At 42.2% G+C, this 18678-nt stretch overlaps 1 long non-coding RNA gene across 1 annotated transcript; it reads right to left on the reverse strand.

Annotated features, from left to right (window-relative positions):
* Positions 1–11608: 11608 nt before the first annotated feature.
* LOC126997168 (uncharacterized) lies at positions 11609–15772 on the reverse strand. Its single transcript, XR_007751919.1, has 3 exons — positions 15366–15772; positions 13155–13345; positions 11609–11989 (listed from the first exon to the last, which is right to left on the reverse strand). It is a non-coding gene; the product is annotated as an uncharacterized LOC126997168 (long non-coding RNA).
* Between the last annotated feature and the right edge of the window lie 2906 nt (positions 15773–18678).

Raw genomic sequence — 18678 nt, forward strand, 5'->3', positions numbered from 1 at the left:
GGGGCGGGGCAGGGGGAGAGAGAGAGAGAGAGAGAGAGAGAGAGAGAGAGAGAAATCCTGCCAAAATACTGCATGCTCTCTCTCTCTCTCTCTCTCTCTCTCTCTCTCTCTCTCTCTCTCTCTCTCTCTCTCTCTCTCTCTCTCGTGAACCCGCAAGTAACACTACCTCTATTACCATGCCTCAAAATAACTTGAAAGGCCTTAGTTTCAATGCACGTAGCATTAGAAACGGTTCGATGAACTGAAATGTTTTGCTCTAACAGAACATTTTGACGTAATTGCTATAACCGAAACATTTATCGACACCACAAATAAGTTCAGAATAAAACATAGATGGCTACAGACTCTTCAACAAAGATCGTGTTAACCGTAGAGGTGATGGCGAATACTTATGTTATTTAATCTTTCAAGCCGACCGAGGTCTTCCCAGGATACCGTGGTTGGAATGTTACCTGTATCAACAGAGGCCAAGCAAGCATTCTCCCATTGTCTGCCCGATGGAACTACATTTCTTGACTTTAGATAGCGATAAGCTGTTAGAACTTGGAAAACACAGTCCGTGGGTACTGAATGATTGAGAACTTGTGTTTTCCCTGGAACACCTTTAGGATAAGGTACATACTCTCCAATACTATTGTGCAGCATTACAAGAAAGACGGCAAATTTTACGCTAACTATTTCATCTAACGTAAATCCACTGCCCTCTTCGTCTGACATGTCATGTTCAAACCGATTAACAAAATATTCGGATAGTTCACGTACATATGAATCTATATCATCATAGTTAATTACCTGCATATGACTTCTCATATACATATCTCTATATTGAACTCCACCGTCGGGGTCTTCTCTGACTAAACGCAGATCCATGTCAACGTACACTTTAAAAGAAGGAGGTCTAACCTGCTGGCAGCCTTGGAATACAGACTCTACTGCCTCGCGAAGACGGTAAGTGTTGTTGTTGAAATACGATGCAATGTCTCCGTTGTGTGCTGGTGGGATGGGCACGTCGATCGTTGTTAAAGCCCCATTGAAATGTTGGCTTATTTCACCGGGTGTTGGTGAGGGTGTTGTTACTGGCCGACCCGGGTTATAACTGCTGGGCCCTGGCTGTGGAGAACTGTTTGGATGGGAGAATCCCTCACGACGGGCTTGATTTTTCCTACAGGTGTCTGAAGAAAGGTAAAATAATATTAGAGGGATCAGTGAAATTACATTTTTTTCCTTAGAACAGACGTGTGCGCAATAAAATAAAAAAACGTAGAAACTTACCGTTTGTTCCTGTATTCGCTTGTTTTCGTTTTCGTCCACTACCGATCGCTGAAGAGGAGGAGCAATGGCTGAGCCTACCAGACCCGCCTTCTTCGGAGATAGCCCTTAAGGAATATGAGACACATAAATGAAATTTTATGAACCTCTCTACCCCGCACATATTTTACTGTGACACTTAAAATACAATATGGGAAATGTGTCTATTGTAAAACACATTTTAACAATATTGCATTTCAGAAGATATTAGGTTTTGGCCTACCTTTGGTTTTGACTGGCTTCGTCGCTGAGACCCGTCCGTGGAAAACAACTCCCAATATCGCTGGGGCCTGGTTGAGAGAAACCAACATCTGATCGATCAGAGCTAGTCGACGGTGTCTCTTCTGAAAAAAGATAGAAAGACTAAAGTCGATATTGAACATGTTGCCTAACTCTCTACCTCCCTCCCGTCATCCACACGTGCTACTTTTTTTTATGACGATCATATAAAGTAACGCGAGCATTTAAGTACTTACCATTGTTTCTAGTTACCTAGTAGATATATCTTTCGATCCAGTCCCAAGGCCCTCTGGAAGACAGGTCGCCCTATGAGCTGCGAGCGTGGACAACGGGAAGTAATTATTACACCATGAACATTTGATACAGGTGTGTACAGGGATCCTCATGTTTGCGAGAAACAAAAACAGGAGACCTCCTGACCTGAGACCTCCTTGAGAAGCTGTGAAGGGCTCGTTGGTTTGACGACCATAAATACCCCCGGCGTTGTGTGTTCGTTTATACTTGTGTGTGTGTGTGTGCGTGTGTGTGTGTGTGTGTGTGTGTGTGTGTGTGTGTGTGTGTGTGTGTGTGTGTGTGTGTGTGTGTGTGTGTGTGTGTGTGTGTGTGTGTGTGTTCTTCAGGTCAGTCCTTAATGACCCGAGGTTTATTGTAATGACTTGAATCATTAAGGCTCCAGAAGGCCAGAAGGCGTGGTCTCAGATACATGGAGATGTCATCGAACCATTTTTTCCGCGATTTTATCTCGTATGACCAGTTGTGTGTGCGTGTGTGTGTGTGTGTGTGTGTGTGTGTGTGTGCGCGTCTATGGGAGAGAGGGAAAGAAAAGAGATTAAGGAAATATAAGACGCCGGGAACAGGTGGGCGGGACATATTCCAGCCAGGTCATTAACGTAATGTCTTTAACCTTTTCCGCGATTATAATCTTGTGGTCATTCGAGCCCTCGATCCCCGTGATCTTATCTTAACCTTTCAACTACCCCCTCTTCCGTCACCCCCCCCCCCCCCGCTGGGCACCCCCACTCCCGTCACCCCCCCCGTCCCCGCTTACGCACACTAGCCCGAGAAGGGGGGGTGAAAAGGTGAAAGACGTGGGAGGGTGTGAGGGGGAGGGGGACCAGCTACCCCCTCTTCCGTCACATCCCGGCTGACCCCCCTAACCCCCACTTCCGTGCACCCCCGCTAAAATTATCCCCACTTCCGTACATTTGTTACTACTTATATATATATATATATATATATATATATATATATATATATATATATATATATATATATATATATATATATATATATATATATTTGAATGTTTGTGTATACAAAGAACCCTCAAGCTCTCATGTATAAACCACAAACATGCTGATTTGCAGCATTAATATGCCAAACAAGCACACGAATGACAAGCTTGTACCAAACAGTATAGTTAGATCATACTCGAACGATTTATGGCCTTTCAAATACCAATAATTGATCTCATTGCAGGTACACAAAATGTCATCTGGCTCGGCATGCGCCTGTACATAAGGAATCGCGATGATTTGTTGCATGTAAATAACACACTGGGTAACATTCAAAATAGCTTAGCATCACATTCAACGGATATTATTAACTATTTCATGTTATTTCAAATATTAATCGTTATTTACATGAGGTAAATTATTGAAATTCCCTTTATTTGCACTTTTAATGTAGGTGAAATCATGAAATGATATGAATTATAGTCATTTGAAAAGACACAGATCATTCGAGTATGATCTGACTATACTGCTAATGCAAACTTGTCTTTCGTATGCTTGTATGGTTTATTATCAATGCAAATTGGCATGTTTGGGATTTTTAAGGACTGAAGTTTTACTTGTGCACAGGAACATTCAGTTATATAATTGAAAAATTGCCTTGACTATCTATCACAACAGTTGATTTTCACGTACTCACGAACTGGAAATGCGCAGGTGCCACATCTATCAAAATTCCCGCTTTGTTGATGGACATATCAAATGAAACAGCCTATTGTGGCCGTGTGTGTGTGTGTGTGTGTGTGTGTGTGTGTTCATATATAAAACTAAGTGGAACGATTAGCGAGAGCAGCGAAATACGAGTATTAAAGGGGAAAAAAGAAAAGAAGAAGAAGAAGAAGAAGAAGAAGAAGAAGAAGAAGAAGAAGAAGAAGAAGAAAAACAAGAAGACCAAGAAGAAAAAGAAGAAGAAAAAGAAGGGGAATAAAGAAAAAGAAGTAGAAGGAAGAAGAAGAGGAAGAGATTGAAGGTTCCTGATGATGATATACAAGAATGAGATAGAAAGAGAGGGGGAGGAGGAGGAGGAGGAGGAGGAGGAGAAAGATGGGGGGGAGGAAGAGGGGAGGAGGACGAGAAGGGGGAGGAGGAGGAGGAGAACTGGCTACGAATAACAGTGTTGCCAACTGAGAATAACAGGCTTGATATCGACAGACTGTTGAATGTGTGTGTGTGTGTGTGTGTGTGTGTGAGAGAGAGAGAGAGAGATGCTTACTATAAATCTGAAACACACACAAAAAAAATAAACACACTCCAACAGTCTCTCTCTCTCTCTCTCTCTCTCTCTCTCTCTCTCTCTCTCTCTCTCTCTCTCTCTCTCTCTCTCTCTCTCTCTCTCTCTCTCTCTAAACTAGGGGTTCCCAACATTTTCTTCAGGTGACCCTAATCATACATAATCATAATAACACCATGTTTGATATTTTGAGGTATTGGCGACCCCAGCAAAAAGGCTTGGCGACCCCACTTGGGGTCGCGACCCCAGGGTTGGGAAAGGGGGCTTTAAACTCACCGCTCCGCTCCGGTAGCTCAGTGGTAAAGACCTGCGCTGCCAGACTTCGCGGCCTGACAGTCTGAGGTTCGAGCCCCGCTCAGGCCGGGAGATTTCCAATGACAAGGAGCGGTTACTGTTCCCCCTCGGCAAGGAGTCCAGTGCGTGATCAGGCCGTGGTGAATCAAACACACACACACACACACACACACACACACACGCACACACTATAGTCCATCGACTCTAACTTGAGCCCTGTGGCTTGGTCCGGGGAAACCCCCATTGGTTACAGATCTAGCGACAACCTGCGCATGACAATGTCTCACTGTTAGTCTGTACTTTATCTATTTATGGAATATATATACATTCATAATACGAGTGAATGGTGTTATGAATGGCTTATAGGATTACAGGGAAAGACGACGACTCAGTAAACCTTCCATATCACGTGGCAACGTGGCTCATACGACGTTGCCGCTGACGGACCTTGGCAACAGGCGCCAGACTGCACCATTCAGCGTTACGCCACAATGGGCAACTCAAGTAGATCTCACTCTCGCTCCCTGAACAGCCATGCAAAAGAGAGAGAGAGAGAGAGAGAGAGAGAGTAAGCGACCCTCTCTGAGGAGAGTAATGGAGTGATGTGGCACCAGCGCGGTCTCGTGGGAAATCCCTGAGTCGCGCCCAAGGGCTCAAATTAAAATCAATAGACTATAGAACCTTGTTTCGGGCGATTTCGGTAATCTTTGGTAACATATTTTGGTAAATTTCGGTAAATTTCCGTCTTATCAAGGTCGATTCAATTATCTGAAATCGTGAGCAGAAGAGGCTTTGACAGTGTTAGTAACAGCCTAGTAAACGAGGCGACCAGGTTGTTACTCTACAGCGGAGTGTAATAGTTCTTAAACAATATAGTTAGTAACCGGAAAAGGCTTTAAGGCGGCGTCACACTGGACCCAAATCTGATGGGCACAAGCTTTTACTGGCAGCTTTTGCTCGCGAGCAAGTCACTGTTGTCCTCACACTGACGATCGAGCGGCGAGCGACGAGCGACATTGTAAACAAAGCCATGGCGCCTACTACATATACGCTTCGGATTACGGCTAAGTGTGCAGCTGTGACGGCATTACTTGCCGTTATTCAACGAGCGCAGAAAAAAAAGACGAGTCTGGGTTCGATCATGGCTGAAGAGGAGGGAGGCCCATGGTGGGTACAACAATCTCGTGATGGAGATGAGGCTGGAGGATGAGACTTCTTTCTACAGCTACTACCGGATGAAGAAGGAAGACATTAACCATCTTCTAGGACTGGTGGGACCCACGATTAATAAGCAAGACACAAGGCTGAGGAAAGCAGTACCACCTCAGCAACGACTTACAGTCACTTTGAGACACTTAGCCACAGGTAAATTATTTTACTACGGTAATAATTTTTGTGTAGCAATTATTATTCTTTTAATGTTAGAATTATAATTAATCCATGTAATTTTGTAAAATCATTGTGCAGTAGTTCCACATAATATTTAGGTTCTCTCAGTGGGGGAGGGGAGGTTAAGTGGATAGAGGTTGGATTAGATTATATTGACCTAATGTAACCTGACATTTAACATCAGCCCTTCTCATAATACCGTAACCATAACCATCTATGTGAAAGTATTACACTCGCATGAAGATGTTAACCAATTATAAAGAAATATATATTTATTTTCTATTGTGTTATGCAAATGTATTAGGATAATTGTGCAGAATTCCTAGGCACCTGAAAGAATGTGATTTTTTTGCTTAGATGGTGTTTACTGTGGATCTGATGTTTAACAGGAAAACACATTACCTTTGAGTGTTTTCTCTGGAAATCTTGCATAGCCCATTTTTTCTTGTGTTTTCTTGCGACCTGCATGACTCCATGGTCTAGTGGTTAGTGTTGCTGACTACGACTCCGCTGGCCCAGGTTCAAATCCTGGCTTGGGCAGTCTGCACACAGCTCACCCTGCTGTTTTTCCTCCCTTTTGGGGTTTGTCTATAGTTGGGTACTTGGAGAAACGTAGGGAAGGTAAACCGTGGTAACTCGGATGTCACACAGGCCCCGTGTCCCGGGTGATGGATTCTATCACACCACAGCCTCAAGGACCAATGAGAGAGAGATGAACACTGTGGCCTAGTACAGCTATAGCATCTACCCCAAACTCTACCTTACCTTATAACCTAAATTAAGTGCACATAACCATAATGACATCAGAAAAATACTATTTTTCCACCCTGACCTCGATTTTCAGTTTTAAACACAATTGTGTGTATTCTTGCAACTGAACCTTGATTTAGTATTGATTATATTTTCTCTCTCCCTATGCATAAATATATACATATATATATATATATATATATATATATATATATATATATATATATATATATATATATATATATATATATATATATATATATATATATATATATATATATATATATATATATATATATATATATATATTTATATTTATATATATATATATATATATATACATATACTGCAAAAAGCCTACAAACACAAAAAAATGACACTACATGAAATAAAACGGCTCATATCTCAAAACTAAAGCCATTATTTTCAAAAATAACGCGGATGTAAAGATATCTTTTGAAAGAGGAAATGAATTACATTATCTTCCCAATATATATTTAAATGAATTGTTCATATTCCAGTATGTAGCTTATTTTCAGCAGGTAAGGTGAAAATTTGTTTGCATTAACTTAAGCATATCCGATAAATGTGAAATTGACAGTATCTACAATGTCTTTTTTTCTACAGGCGAGTCCAAGAAGTCGCTGAGATTTACATACAGAATCAGCCCGAATCTTCTGTCAAGTGTGATCCCTGAGGTCTGCGAGGCGATCTACGCAGCACTCAAGCCCACGCACCTCAAGATCCCCACCACAGAAGAGGGATGGCTCCAAATTCAAGCGGACTACTATTCCTTCTAGTGATTCCCCAATTGTATTGGGGCTATGGATGGGAAAAAAAGTGCTCATTGCAAAACCCACAAACCTATCAACCTATTATGACTACAAATGTAATTTTAGTACAATTTTGCTTGCTCTTCTGGATGCCAAACTTAGATTTATATATGTTGATGTGGGTAGTGTTGGACGTTCAAGTGATGGTGATATATGGGAAAAGTGTACTTTGAAAAAAGCATTGGATCATGATTTACTGAAAATTCCCCCCTCCACATTCATTGCCTTTTTCACAGTGTGTGCCCTAGTGTCATTGTTTCAGATGATGCTTTCCCTCTCACACGTCATGTGATGAAACCCTTTCCTGGTAAAGGTCTAACCCAACAGAGGATGGCCTTTAATTACAGGCTTTCTCGTGCCCGGCGGACAGCAGAGAATGCCTTTGGCATACTATCAGCAAAGTTCAGAATTTTCAAGCAACCAATCAATACGTCACCCAAAAATGTCAAGTCAATAATATTAGCTACCTATGTATCTCATAATTTCCTCCGCAGCCGTTCACCAACCATGCCTGCATTTGCAGAAGTGCTAGCATGTGAGGAGCCGCAGGAACAGAACGGTGCGATGCAGCCTTTGTGCAGGGTTCCCAGGAACCCAAGGAATGAGGCCAACGTAGTCAGAGACACCTTCATCCATGCCCTACTTTGTAAATGAAGGAAAGTACCACTAGCAGGATAGGATGGCCCTGTATCACTAAATACCATGAAGAACTATTGTCGGTTCACCCGAGTCTGAAGTGAGCATTATCGGGCAACGGCAACCTGCAGCCACACGGCGTGTCAGATTTCGTGGATGCTGTTTGCCAGCCTACGCAAAGTACAGTCGTCAGTGTCAATTACTCCAAATTAGTGCAATTTTTTATTGCAAGCAGCAATAACACATACCGTCAATTGTAGTCGATTTCGAGTTAGATAAATATTAGTAATGTCGCAAATAGCTGTTTTATTGATATAAAGCCTGCTAATTTTCTCAGTGGTGCACAGCTTCAAGGCTGTTTAATAATCATAATCAGCTATTTTGTATATTAACAAAACAGCTATTTGTGATATTACTAATATTGACTCATAATCGATTATAATTGACGGTATTTGTTATTGCTGCCTGCATATTATTGACACTGACGACTGTTTACTATGCGTGGGCTAGCATACAGTCAGCCGTATGCCCGTCTCCCAACATCATCCTTGAAAGAATACTTAGCATTTCCAAGGTACCTCCAGACCTCCCTTGAGCCTTTCCCTTGGGACATAATTAGGAATTATATCGTCATTTATGCACGATGAAGTGCAAGTATATTCTCATTGGCGTAAAATACGTGAATTTCAGTCCACCTTGACCCGAATATAGGAAAAAATGACGGATACAAACCCGTTTATAAGACTTTAGTGTAGGTGTGAAGAAATAGGGTGATGTTTTCCTGCAGGGTGTCACGTTTATTGATTGCTTAAAATATGTTCTATAAAGTAAAACGTATGAGCGAGACTTATGTGATCAGAATAAGAAGTACATTTTGTTTATTTATAAGTGGAAGTAGTAGAACTGCGAAATATTCAATTGCTCAAGCTATTTGCTTTTCACATAGAGAAAGCGGCATCACCGTGTTCCAACAATGTCGTCAGCTGAGCCGTGGACAATGTTGCCAGATTATGTTTGCCGATTTCCGACCCAAAAACTGCTTTCATCACCCAAATTACTGCATTCATATATGGTTAACGTTTAAATGGTTAATTACTGGTGCTTCTTGGCAAGTTATGGGCCAGAAACCGGTAAATACGCGGCTTTTAAGTACAATAATCGACTGTTTTCTCATCCATATTTCGTACATGAGGAAAGTACTACTACATCGATAAGCATCTCCTGTGCTGGGCAGGAAGGTCTATATAGGGAATTAGTTACACAGAGGGTGTTTACAATTAACATGTTCATGGGCGAGCTTTAAGCTGCCCTGTGCTATATTTCGCATGCTTTTGACCTATTATTAAGGATTTTAGCCACAAACGTTTACATACAGGGTGCAAAAAGCTATTCCTGGGCAGCTATTGTTTTTATTATTGCGTACAAGCAGAGGGCCATATGTGACTACAGACAGCATCGATCTGGCATCACTGCTTGGAAGGAAAACATCGGTGGACAGGAATATAGGCCAGTATCCACAAAATCGGACACCCCGTGTGGCTGCAGGCTGCCCTTGCGCGATAATACTCACCTCAGACTCGGGTGAACTGATTATAAGACTGTAATCATGCAATCACAAAATCAGGCTCTACTCCGTAAGATACATATAGGAGTGCCTTCGTGATGCATTCATTGCAGCCTCTAGAGAGGTGGCGGGTGCAAGGAGACTTGATTTAGTTCTTATGTTTTCCCATTAGGTGCCTTGATTTAATTTGTACTGACTTCATTCAATTGTCTCACATCATCCTTTCAGTAGTGCCTAACCAGCTCAGTGCATCTATTTATCCACCTCACAAACTCTACACTTCATTACATTTGCACACCCTGCCTGGTCAAACTCTTTCGCCTCTGCCTATCAACATTTACCTTTCCTTCCTGTTGGAAGTACGCCTTCGTACAGCCTGTACCTAAGAAAGGTGACCGCTCCAATCCTTTAAACTATCGCCCAATAGCTTTACTTTGTTGTCTATCTAAAGCTTTTGAATCAATCCTTAGCCGGAAGATTCAAAAGCACCTTTCCACTTCTAACCTTCTATCTGATCGCCAGTATGGGTTTCACAAGGAGCGTTCTACTGGCGATCTTCTTGCTCTCTTAACTGATTCTTGGTCATCCTCTCTTAGCCGTTTCGGTGAAATTTTCGCAGTTGCACTAGACATACCGAAAGCATTCGATAGAGTCTGGCACAAGTCTTTGGTTTCTAAACTGCCCTCTCACGGTTTCTATCCTTCTCTCTGTTCCTTTATCTTCAGCTTCCTTTCCGGCAGTTCTATCTCTGCGGTGGTAGACGCTTACTGTTCTTCCCCTGAACCTATCAACAGTGGTGTTCCAAAGGGCTCTGTCCTATCATCCACTCTCTTCCTGCTATTCATCAATGATCTTTCCATAACAAACTGTCTTATCCACTCATACGCTGACGACTCTACTCTGCATTATTCAACTTCTTTCAACAGAAGACCCTCTCAACAGGAATTACATGACTCAAGACTGGAGGCTGCAGAGCGCTTAAACCTCAGACCTTGCTATTATTTCCGATTGGGGCAAAAGGAACCCTGTGTCCTTTAATGCGTCAAAAACTCAATTTCTCCACCTATCAACTCGATATAATCTTCCAAACACCTATCCCCTATTCTTCGATAACACTCAGCTGTCACCTTCTTCAACACTAAATATCCTTGGTCTATCCTTAACTCAAAATCTCAACTGGAAAGTTCACATCTCATCTCTCTCACTAAATCAGCTTCCTCGAGGTTGGGCGTTCTGTATCGTCTCCGCCAGTTCTTCTCCCCCGCACAGTTGCTATACATTTACAGGGGTCCTGTCCGCCCTCGTATGGAGTATGCATCTCACGTGGGGGGAGGCTCCACTCACACAGCTCTTCTGGACAGAGTGGAGTCTAAGGCTCTTCGTCTCATCAGCTCTCCTCCTCTTACTGATAGTCTTCTACTTCTTAAATTCCGCCGCCATGTTGCCTCTCTTTCTATCTTCTATCGATATTTTCACGCTGACTGCTCTTCTGAGCTTGCTAACTGCATCCCCCCCCCCCCCCCTCCCGCGGCCCCGCTGCACACGACTTTCTACTCTTGCTCATCCCTATACTATCCAAACTCCTTATGCAAGAGCTAACCAGCATCTTCACTCCTTCATTCCTTACACTGGTAAACTCTGGAACAGCCTTCCTTCGTCTGTATTTCCTCCTGCCTATGACTTGTCCTCTTTCAAGAAGAGTGTATGAAGACACCTCTCCACCCGAAATTTACCTCTCTTTTGGCCACTCTTCCATTTTCTGTTGTTAGGAGCGCCAAGTAGCGGGCTTTTTTTATACACTGTTTTTATTGCCCTTGAGCCGGGTCTTTTGTTGTAAAAAAAAGTTCTCATGCCACTTCTCTCTATGTATTTTTTCATTGTTAGCATTGTATGATTTTGTAAAAAACAATTTGTTATAACCTTGTTTTAATAAATCTTCAATATGTATCAATATCCTCAGTCAACCATGCTCCAAAACTCTCTGGATGTGAAAAGGACAAATGAAAAAAATCTTGTAAGACTTCATTATTCATCACCTGAATCGTTAGAAACTTGATGGGAATGAAAAAAATTTTAGCAAATTTACGCTGTTGTTTTTCGGATAATAACCACATAAAACCACTGATATAATCTGTTGTTGCCTACACAATATTGCCTGAATGATTCCCTAGCACAGTATTTACTTAAGCCAGTGTTTCATTAAAATTTTCTTGTAGTGCCTTTCTCCTCTTCTTTCTTGGTGGCAGTGTGGGTGAGCAGGATTCCGATCGACCAGATGATGTTGAGGGAACAGGCACGTACGAGACATTCGCAGCATCAGGTGGAGTCGCAGTTGATGATGGTGTCAGGAGGTGCTCATTGTAGCTCATCAAGGAAGACCTTTAACTTCTAAACACCTCGTGGAGGGTACACTGTCCTCATCAGCAGAAAGGGTTATAGTGCTTGGCCAGGTCTGTAAAATAATAACAAGATAAGACTGTTGGTCTACTTTCTTGCAAAGTATATTAGTGTAAAGGAGTAACATTTTCCGGCGTATAACGAGCTCCATTGTATAACGCGCACCATAAACTTTAAGACAACATTTTGTCAATAAAATATTTAGTGTAAAAACAGTGTACCTGAGTCATACAAAACAATGCCACTGGCGGCCGGGCCGGGTCGGCGGAGAAGCTGAAATAGCCCCCACCTCAGAGGCACGTCCCCAAATCCTTAACTAACCTACGCACAGTGTACTGTCAGGGGCTTCAGAGGCCATGATACCATGGCCTAACCAGCCCTTTAAGACCCTGATGAAAATGAAGCTGGAATAAATAGACCTGGGCAATCCTCATCTGGTTATTTGTTCATTTTGTATTCTGTGGCAACATATAAGCACCACTATATATTATGAAGGATCAACAACAATGCTAAACGTAAGTTTAGAGTTGCTAAGAATTGTACCTTCGGCGTATACTGCGCAGGGTTAAATTCTTGGCATTATTCTAGTAACAAGTGAGCATTATATGCCGTAAAAGAGTAGTTACATTGAAATTGTACTAACTTAACCACCAGAGTGAAAGTGACATTGCTCATTCAAGGAAATTATTAAGAATTTATTTTATTACATGCTTCACAATACATTTAATGATGTATGATTAACTGGATGGTCCAAAGGGGCAAAGCTTTCCAGTTAGGATTGGTTAGTTTTATTATGAGGGTTAGACCGGATAACTTGTGTTAGATTATAATGTTCGGCTTGGTTAGATATTATATAAATTGCTATAATACTTAACATGTTATAACGTAGGTTTAGTTTATGGGTAACACAATTCCACAAGTGAGTATGCCTTGCGAGAATGTTTAGAGTTTAGAGTTGCTAAAAATTGTACCTTTGGCGTATACCACACAGGGTTAAATTCTTGGCATTTTTTTGTGAAAAAAGTGAACATTATACGCCGGAAAATACGGTAATTTCATTGAAATCGCATTAACCTAACCACGAGAGCGGAAGTGCCATGGCTCATTAAAGGAAACTATTAACACTTCCATAAACCCTCAATGCTACTCTGCTTTCCTGTAAAGTATATTAGTGCAAAGGTGTATAGTTACAGTGACATCAAGTAAATTATGCTAGTTACCTCCAAATTATTGATGGTACGGGATGGCCTCGTAGGTTCACTGATGTTTAGTGGGAGCATGAAAAAACAAGTCTTAAAATATTCCCACTTTGGTTCAACAGAACCACCAGAACCGCTGGGAGTGTTATGAATTTTCCTAACCTCCCGCTGGAATGTTGACTTCAGGACACCAAACTTCTTCTAAACGTCATCTGTAAAAAAAATAATAATAATAAAATAATAATAATAATAATAATGATAATAATAATGATAATAATAATAATAATAATAATAATAATAATAATAATAATAATAATAATAATAATAATAATAATAATAATAATAATAATAATAATAATAATAATAATAATAATAATAATAATAATAACATCAGAAATAAGGTTAAAGTAATGCAATGTAAGTTAATTTGAATGTGGGTTAGGTCCCACACCTTCAAGCACCAAAATGTTATAACCTCTACTGTTTTCAGTATTTAATATCTTGCCGTTTACTAATTTCTGTATTTTCTTTCGTCAACTATATGTTTTTGAGCTCTTTTGAGTGTTCTTTAGTATCATTTGTTTTGCAAAGAATAATAAGCATAATATGACTATGTCAAATATATGCTGTGGGTAAGTTCGGATAGACTAGGTTAGAATAGAATAAGCTAAGACTAGATCAGATCAGGTCATTTTATTTTTTGTTTCAACCTTTACACTCTTCTTATGTATTTTTAAAAGGTCTGAAAGTAGTTAGAAAATATATATGGTAATAAAAGAACAGATATTTAATTAGAAAGCAAGATATTGGCACTTGAATATTACAAATCTTAGGATTGGTTAGTTTTATTATGAGGGTTAGAGTGGATAACACGTGTTCGATTATAATGTTCAGCTTGGTTAGATCTGATATAAATTGTTATAATACTTTACGTGTTACGAAAAATTGGGCCAGAGAGGAACTTGGAAATAACACAACTTGCAAGTAAACAAAGCTTACCTTCTGTCAAACCAGTTGTGGCGAGATCCGGGAATTCTTGTTTTAGGTCTGGTGATTTGCATCACTTTTTTTTTTTTTTACGTGTACGCCTAGGCTTTCTTGAGGGGCCTAGATGGTAGTCGGCCCCAGCCTGTCATGGCGCATGAAAGTATTTATAGTGGTGCCATCTTCTCTTGGCTCATGCTGCCCCCCGGAACTCGTTCTTGATTCACTTGGACGGTTTTCTCTAGAGTCCTGGTTGATGGGTGGTCTTCAGGACAGCATGTGGGTAGTTTTAGACCACTCGGTGGTGACTGAAAAGTCCGAGGTGGTAGCGTGGGGATTCGAACCCGCGTCGTCCATCACGTGGTGAATGTGTTCCCATAACTCGGGATGGTTCTTGACTCTAGCTATTAAAGAGTGCACAATACCGGGGGACCAGTGAACTTTTGAACTAGGAGCGGAGGTGGCCATGGCGAGTGTTTATATCAGCTGGGCGGTCTTGGTCTTGGAAATCTAAATAAAAACCAGTACTACTTTTCACAGCATGTGAATAAGTTCTCTAAAATCATGGGTATACCGATCCAATACACAAGACAATATGTTATTCACATCGGTGCACCAAAGAGCTCATTTGACTGCCTGCTCGCGGCTCGCCGAGCTGCTCCCCGTCCGAACGGCGAGCTAAACTCAGGAGCATAAGCTCGCGAGCAAGCCATCCATCGAGGAAAAGCTGCCAGCAAAAGCTCATGCTCGCCAGATTTGGTCCAGTATGACGCCGCCTTTAAGAGTATCAATAACACCCTAGTAACAAGGTGACAGGGTTGTTACTACGCTATGAGCTGCAGCGGAGTGTAGTAGTTCATAAACAACAGAATAGTTAGTTTGTAAATAGAAGAGGCTTTAAGAGTATAACCTAGTAAACGAGGCGACCAGGTTGTTACTGTACAGCGGAGCATAATAATTCCTAAACAACAAAATAGTCAGTTAGTAAACAGCACCACCCAGATATATAAACGACACAGACACTGCCAGCCCGCTGATACGTCGCCCGTCCATCGGTGGAAGTTGTGCAGACAAATAAATAAATAAATAAATCATTCGAATTCACTGGTTCGCATGGGATGGAAAGGTCCACGAGCGCCATTAACCTGCCACTGAGGACTGTGGTTACGGCGATAAGTTACAAAATCAAAACACCAAATCACACACACACACACACACACACACACACACACACAGATATGTACTCACGTGTGTCCTCGTCCTCCTTGGCCCGTCCTCTTCCTTGCCTTCCCCAGGGCGTGTTGCTGCTGAGGGAATCCCCCCCCCCCCCACACACACGTAGTTTCCCTCCTGTAAGTTGTTTCAGTACTTGCTATACACACCAGTCAAGTTTTACTCCCACTCATCAGCTCTGCAAACTCTCCACCCACTCCTGCTTCCCTTCCTCTTCCTCTTATCTGCCTTCCTCGGTTCCTCCTCCTCTTCCCTTACTATGTTTCTCTTCCTCCTCCTCTTCCCTCACTCCTTTCTTCCTCCTCTTCCCTCACACCGTCTCTCCTCCTCCTCCTCCACCCCGTGTCTCGTCCTGGCAACACACGGCAACACGGCAACGCGTGGCAACACACGGGATCACAACACACGGCAACACAACACACAGCAACACGCGGCATCATACGGGAACACAACACACAGCAACACGCGGCATCATACGGGAACACAACACACGGCAACACGCGGCAACAGACTGGAACACACACACACACACACACACACACACACAAAGCAGGCAACCCGCCATTGTTAACGCCAGGTGGCAGTGTTGTCCCGGGCAGCATCTGGCAGTTATGGCGTCCTTGCTTGGTTGATTGCTGCTGGTTTATCGTTGCAAAAGTACACAGCACAGGAGAAGGGAGGAGCCCGCCACCCCGACCCCCAGGCAATACATAACAGCCCATATTTCTAAGCGTCTCGGCCCCTCCGTTCCCCTGTTTGAAAAGCTTCTCGTATAAGTTGCTGGGGTTTCTATGGTCTGTTTTGTGATCCTGGAGAATGTTTGACGCGATTTCTGCATCATGAACGGGGAAATCACCCATGAAAACCCAGTTAATTTCCCCTGTGGCCTTGGGAAATAGTCGTGGCGGGGGCCCGAGCCGTTTAGTAAGTGACCCAATGTGACTTGCAACGGTACAGGAAAGAAACGTGTACAATATCCGTATCACTCAGCCTTCGAGGGCTGCATTGTGTCGCTTTGGGATTTATAAAGCACAGTCTTAGTTTATTGGTAACGTTTTCGGCGGTGTGAGTTCTTCGTAAGTGAAGGTGGCGTTAAAGTCCCTTTATAGAGAGAGTCCCGACATAGGTGGCCCTGTGTATAAGGCTGCTGGGCGCCATTTTTGGCCCTTCGAGCACCGCGCCGACTTTGAACTGAGGTAATAAAAACATAATTTTACCTATTTTGGAAGCGGATTCGGATGCTTTTTAATGTAACAATGCCTTGCTGTCTAGCCTTTGGCTGTAACAACATGCCACAGAGGGGATACAAAGTGTATAATTTAACTGCAAGGCAGCTGAGAAGACAGACAGAGATGTGCTAACAGTCAGTCGTCTTGGGAGGAAACCATCGGTTATGACAGCAAGACACACACACTGCCATTGCAATGTGTGTATCTTGCTGTCATAACCGCCTTCCCTTTGTACTGTCTATGGAAAATTGGAAATCATTGTGAGAGAGGCACAGCTACGTACAAGGATTGAAACAATCGTTCACATCGATCAGGTCCAGCCATCGAAGCTGATGAGGGAAGCTGTGGCCCTTATGGCCAAAATTATTCGATCTGATCTCTCCCACAGGGCTCTAGCTGTTATTACAGACCCACAATGGATATTTCACACTCATCAATTGCCGCAGTCTAATAGACTGGACGTGTTACAAGAGTTTAATGAACAGAAGCTAGCTTTTGGTGAGCCATACCTGTCTTGGTAAAACTCTAGAATCACACCCAACTCACTCTAAAAGTTAACACATTATTTGTTTAGATTGTATTTGCTAATCATCACTCTGGTAACCATTTCCATTATTATTACTCGTTTATGAGATTTTAAAATGCGGGGAAATATTACTATTTCAGCGGTGATAGGTTAGGTTACTATTTGCTCATGTACAGTACGTGAGGGGCTTCAGCTAGAAACTCCTCTAGGTTGGGTTATAAGTCCATCTTTATTTAATAGCCTAAAATATAAGGTTGCACACTCTTCATTTTCATGGGTACCAATGTCAGTATAAGATGTTAAAGACATTTTCCTACAATATTCTCTAAACCTAGGTATTTTGACCCTCAAGCAAAATGAAACACGTTTACATGGCCTAAGTATTTTACTGTATTATTTTTTTTAATCAACAATAAGTATTTAAATTAAATTAAATGTTATTGAATTATAATCATTGATGACTTATCTTCACTATATCATGGAATCGCACAGAACATTTATTGCAGCAATAGTGTGTGTGTGTGTGTGTGTGTGTGTGTGTGTGTGTGTGTGTGTGTGTGTGTGTGTGTGTGTGTGTGTGTGTGTGTGTTAAGTTGTTAACACAATAAAGAGAGCAGCACGGCGAGTAATGGAATCAGGGCCCCTCCACCCCCAGATAATTAGTTTACACTAATTTTCTCTCCATATGCTAAAGTTTACTGCAAGCAGGTAATGGAAAGGAAGCAAAGTGCCTTTGCATTGATGGAGCTTGGGTAGTGTGTCAGCCACGTGGCCCATGACAAGTATATCAAGGCTCATGACGTTCAGGAGGCAGCGTCCCTCCCTGCAGGCAAGGGTCAGGCGAGGAAGGGATATGTAGGTAATAGAAAGACTTCCCCAACTGCTGCCGATAACGTTTTACAGCGATAAGTATTGTTAAATCCATCCATCACAGCAGCAATACTCAAAAAGAAGCACCCAGACTTGTGTGAAGTCTCTCAGTACCCTCTGAGCGCTGCCGCCTCTCAAGATCGTCAGCAGCCCACCGTGACACGCATATATCACAGGCTACGTGGGTTACTGAGTGCCTATATATACTGAGACAGTGGCTGATCGTAAGGCTAATAATAATCTCCTGTCACCTTCTTATGGTACATTACAACGGCTGGTGACCAAATTATGGTAAAGTATAAGGGCGTTATGGTGGGTTGGCGATACCTGTTGATGTAGACACAAACTGTCTCTTATTTACTTTCCCAGAGCTCGTTGGCTGCTGGCTCCTTGATGACTGTTAGAGGAAGGTGTGCAGGTCTGACACAAGTGTGCTCAGTTTCATTGGACGACCCGTATGGCTGTGAAACAGAAATACAAAAGAGAGCGTGTGCTAGCGTTTGAAAAGCGCGGCGAAAACAGGGCCAATAATGGCGTCCAAATTTTAGGTTGTCGGGACTCTCTCTATCAAGGGACTCTGGGTGGAGTAGAGGAGTATGAGGATCCTTTCTTTGCTCCATAACGAACTAGTGCACAGCCGAAATAAATGTGATGAACACGCACTCCATACTCATAAAAATGTAATAGGAAACTCCCGGTGTTA

Source organism: Eriocheir sinensis, chromosome 11 (assembly GCF_024679095.1).
Source record: "Eriocheir sinensis breed Jianghai 21 chromosome 11, ASM2467909v1, whole genome shotgun sequence".
Lineage (NCBI taxonomy): Eukaryota > Metazoa > Arthropoda > Malacostraca > Decapoda > Varunidae > Eriocheir > Eriocheir sinensis.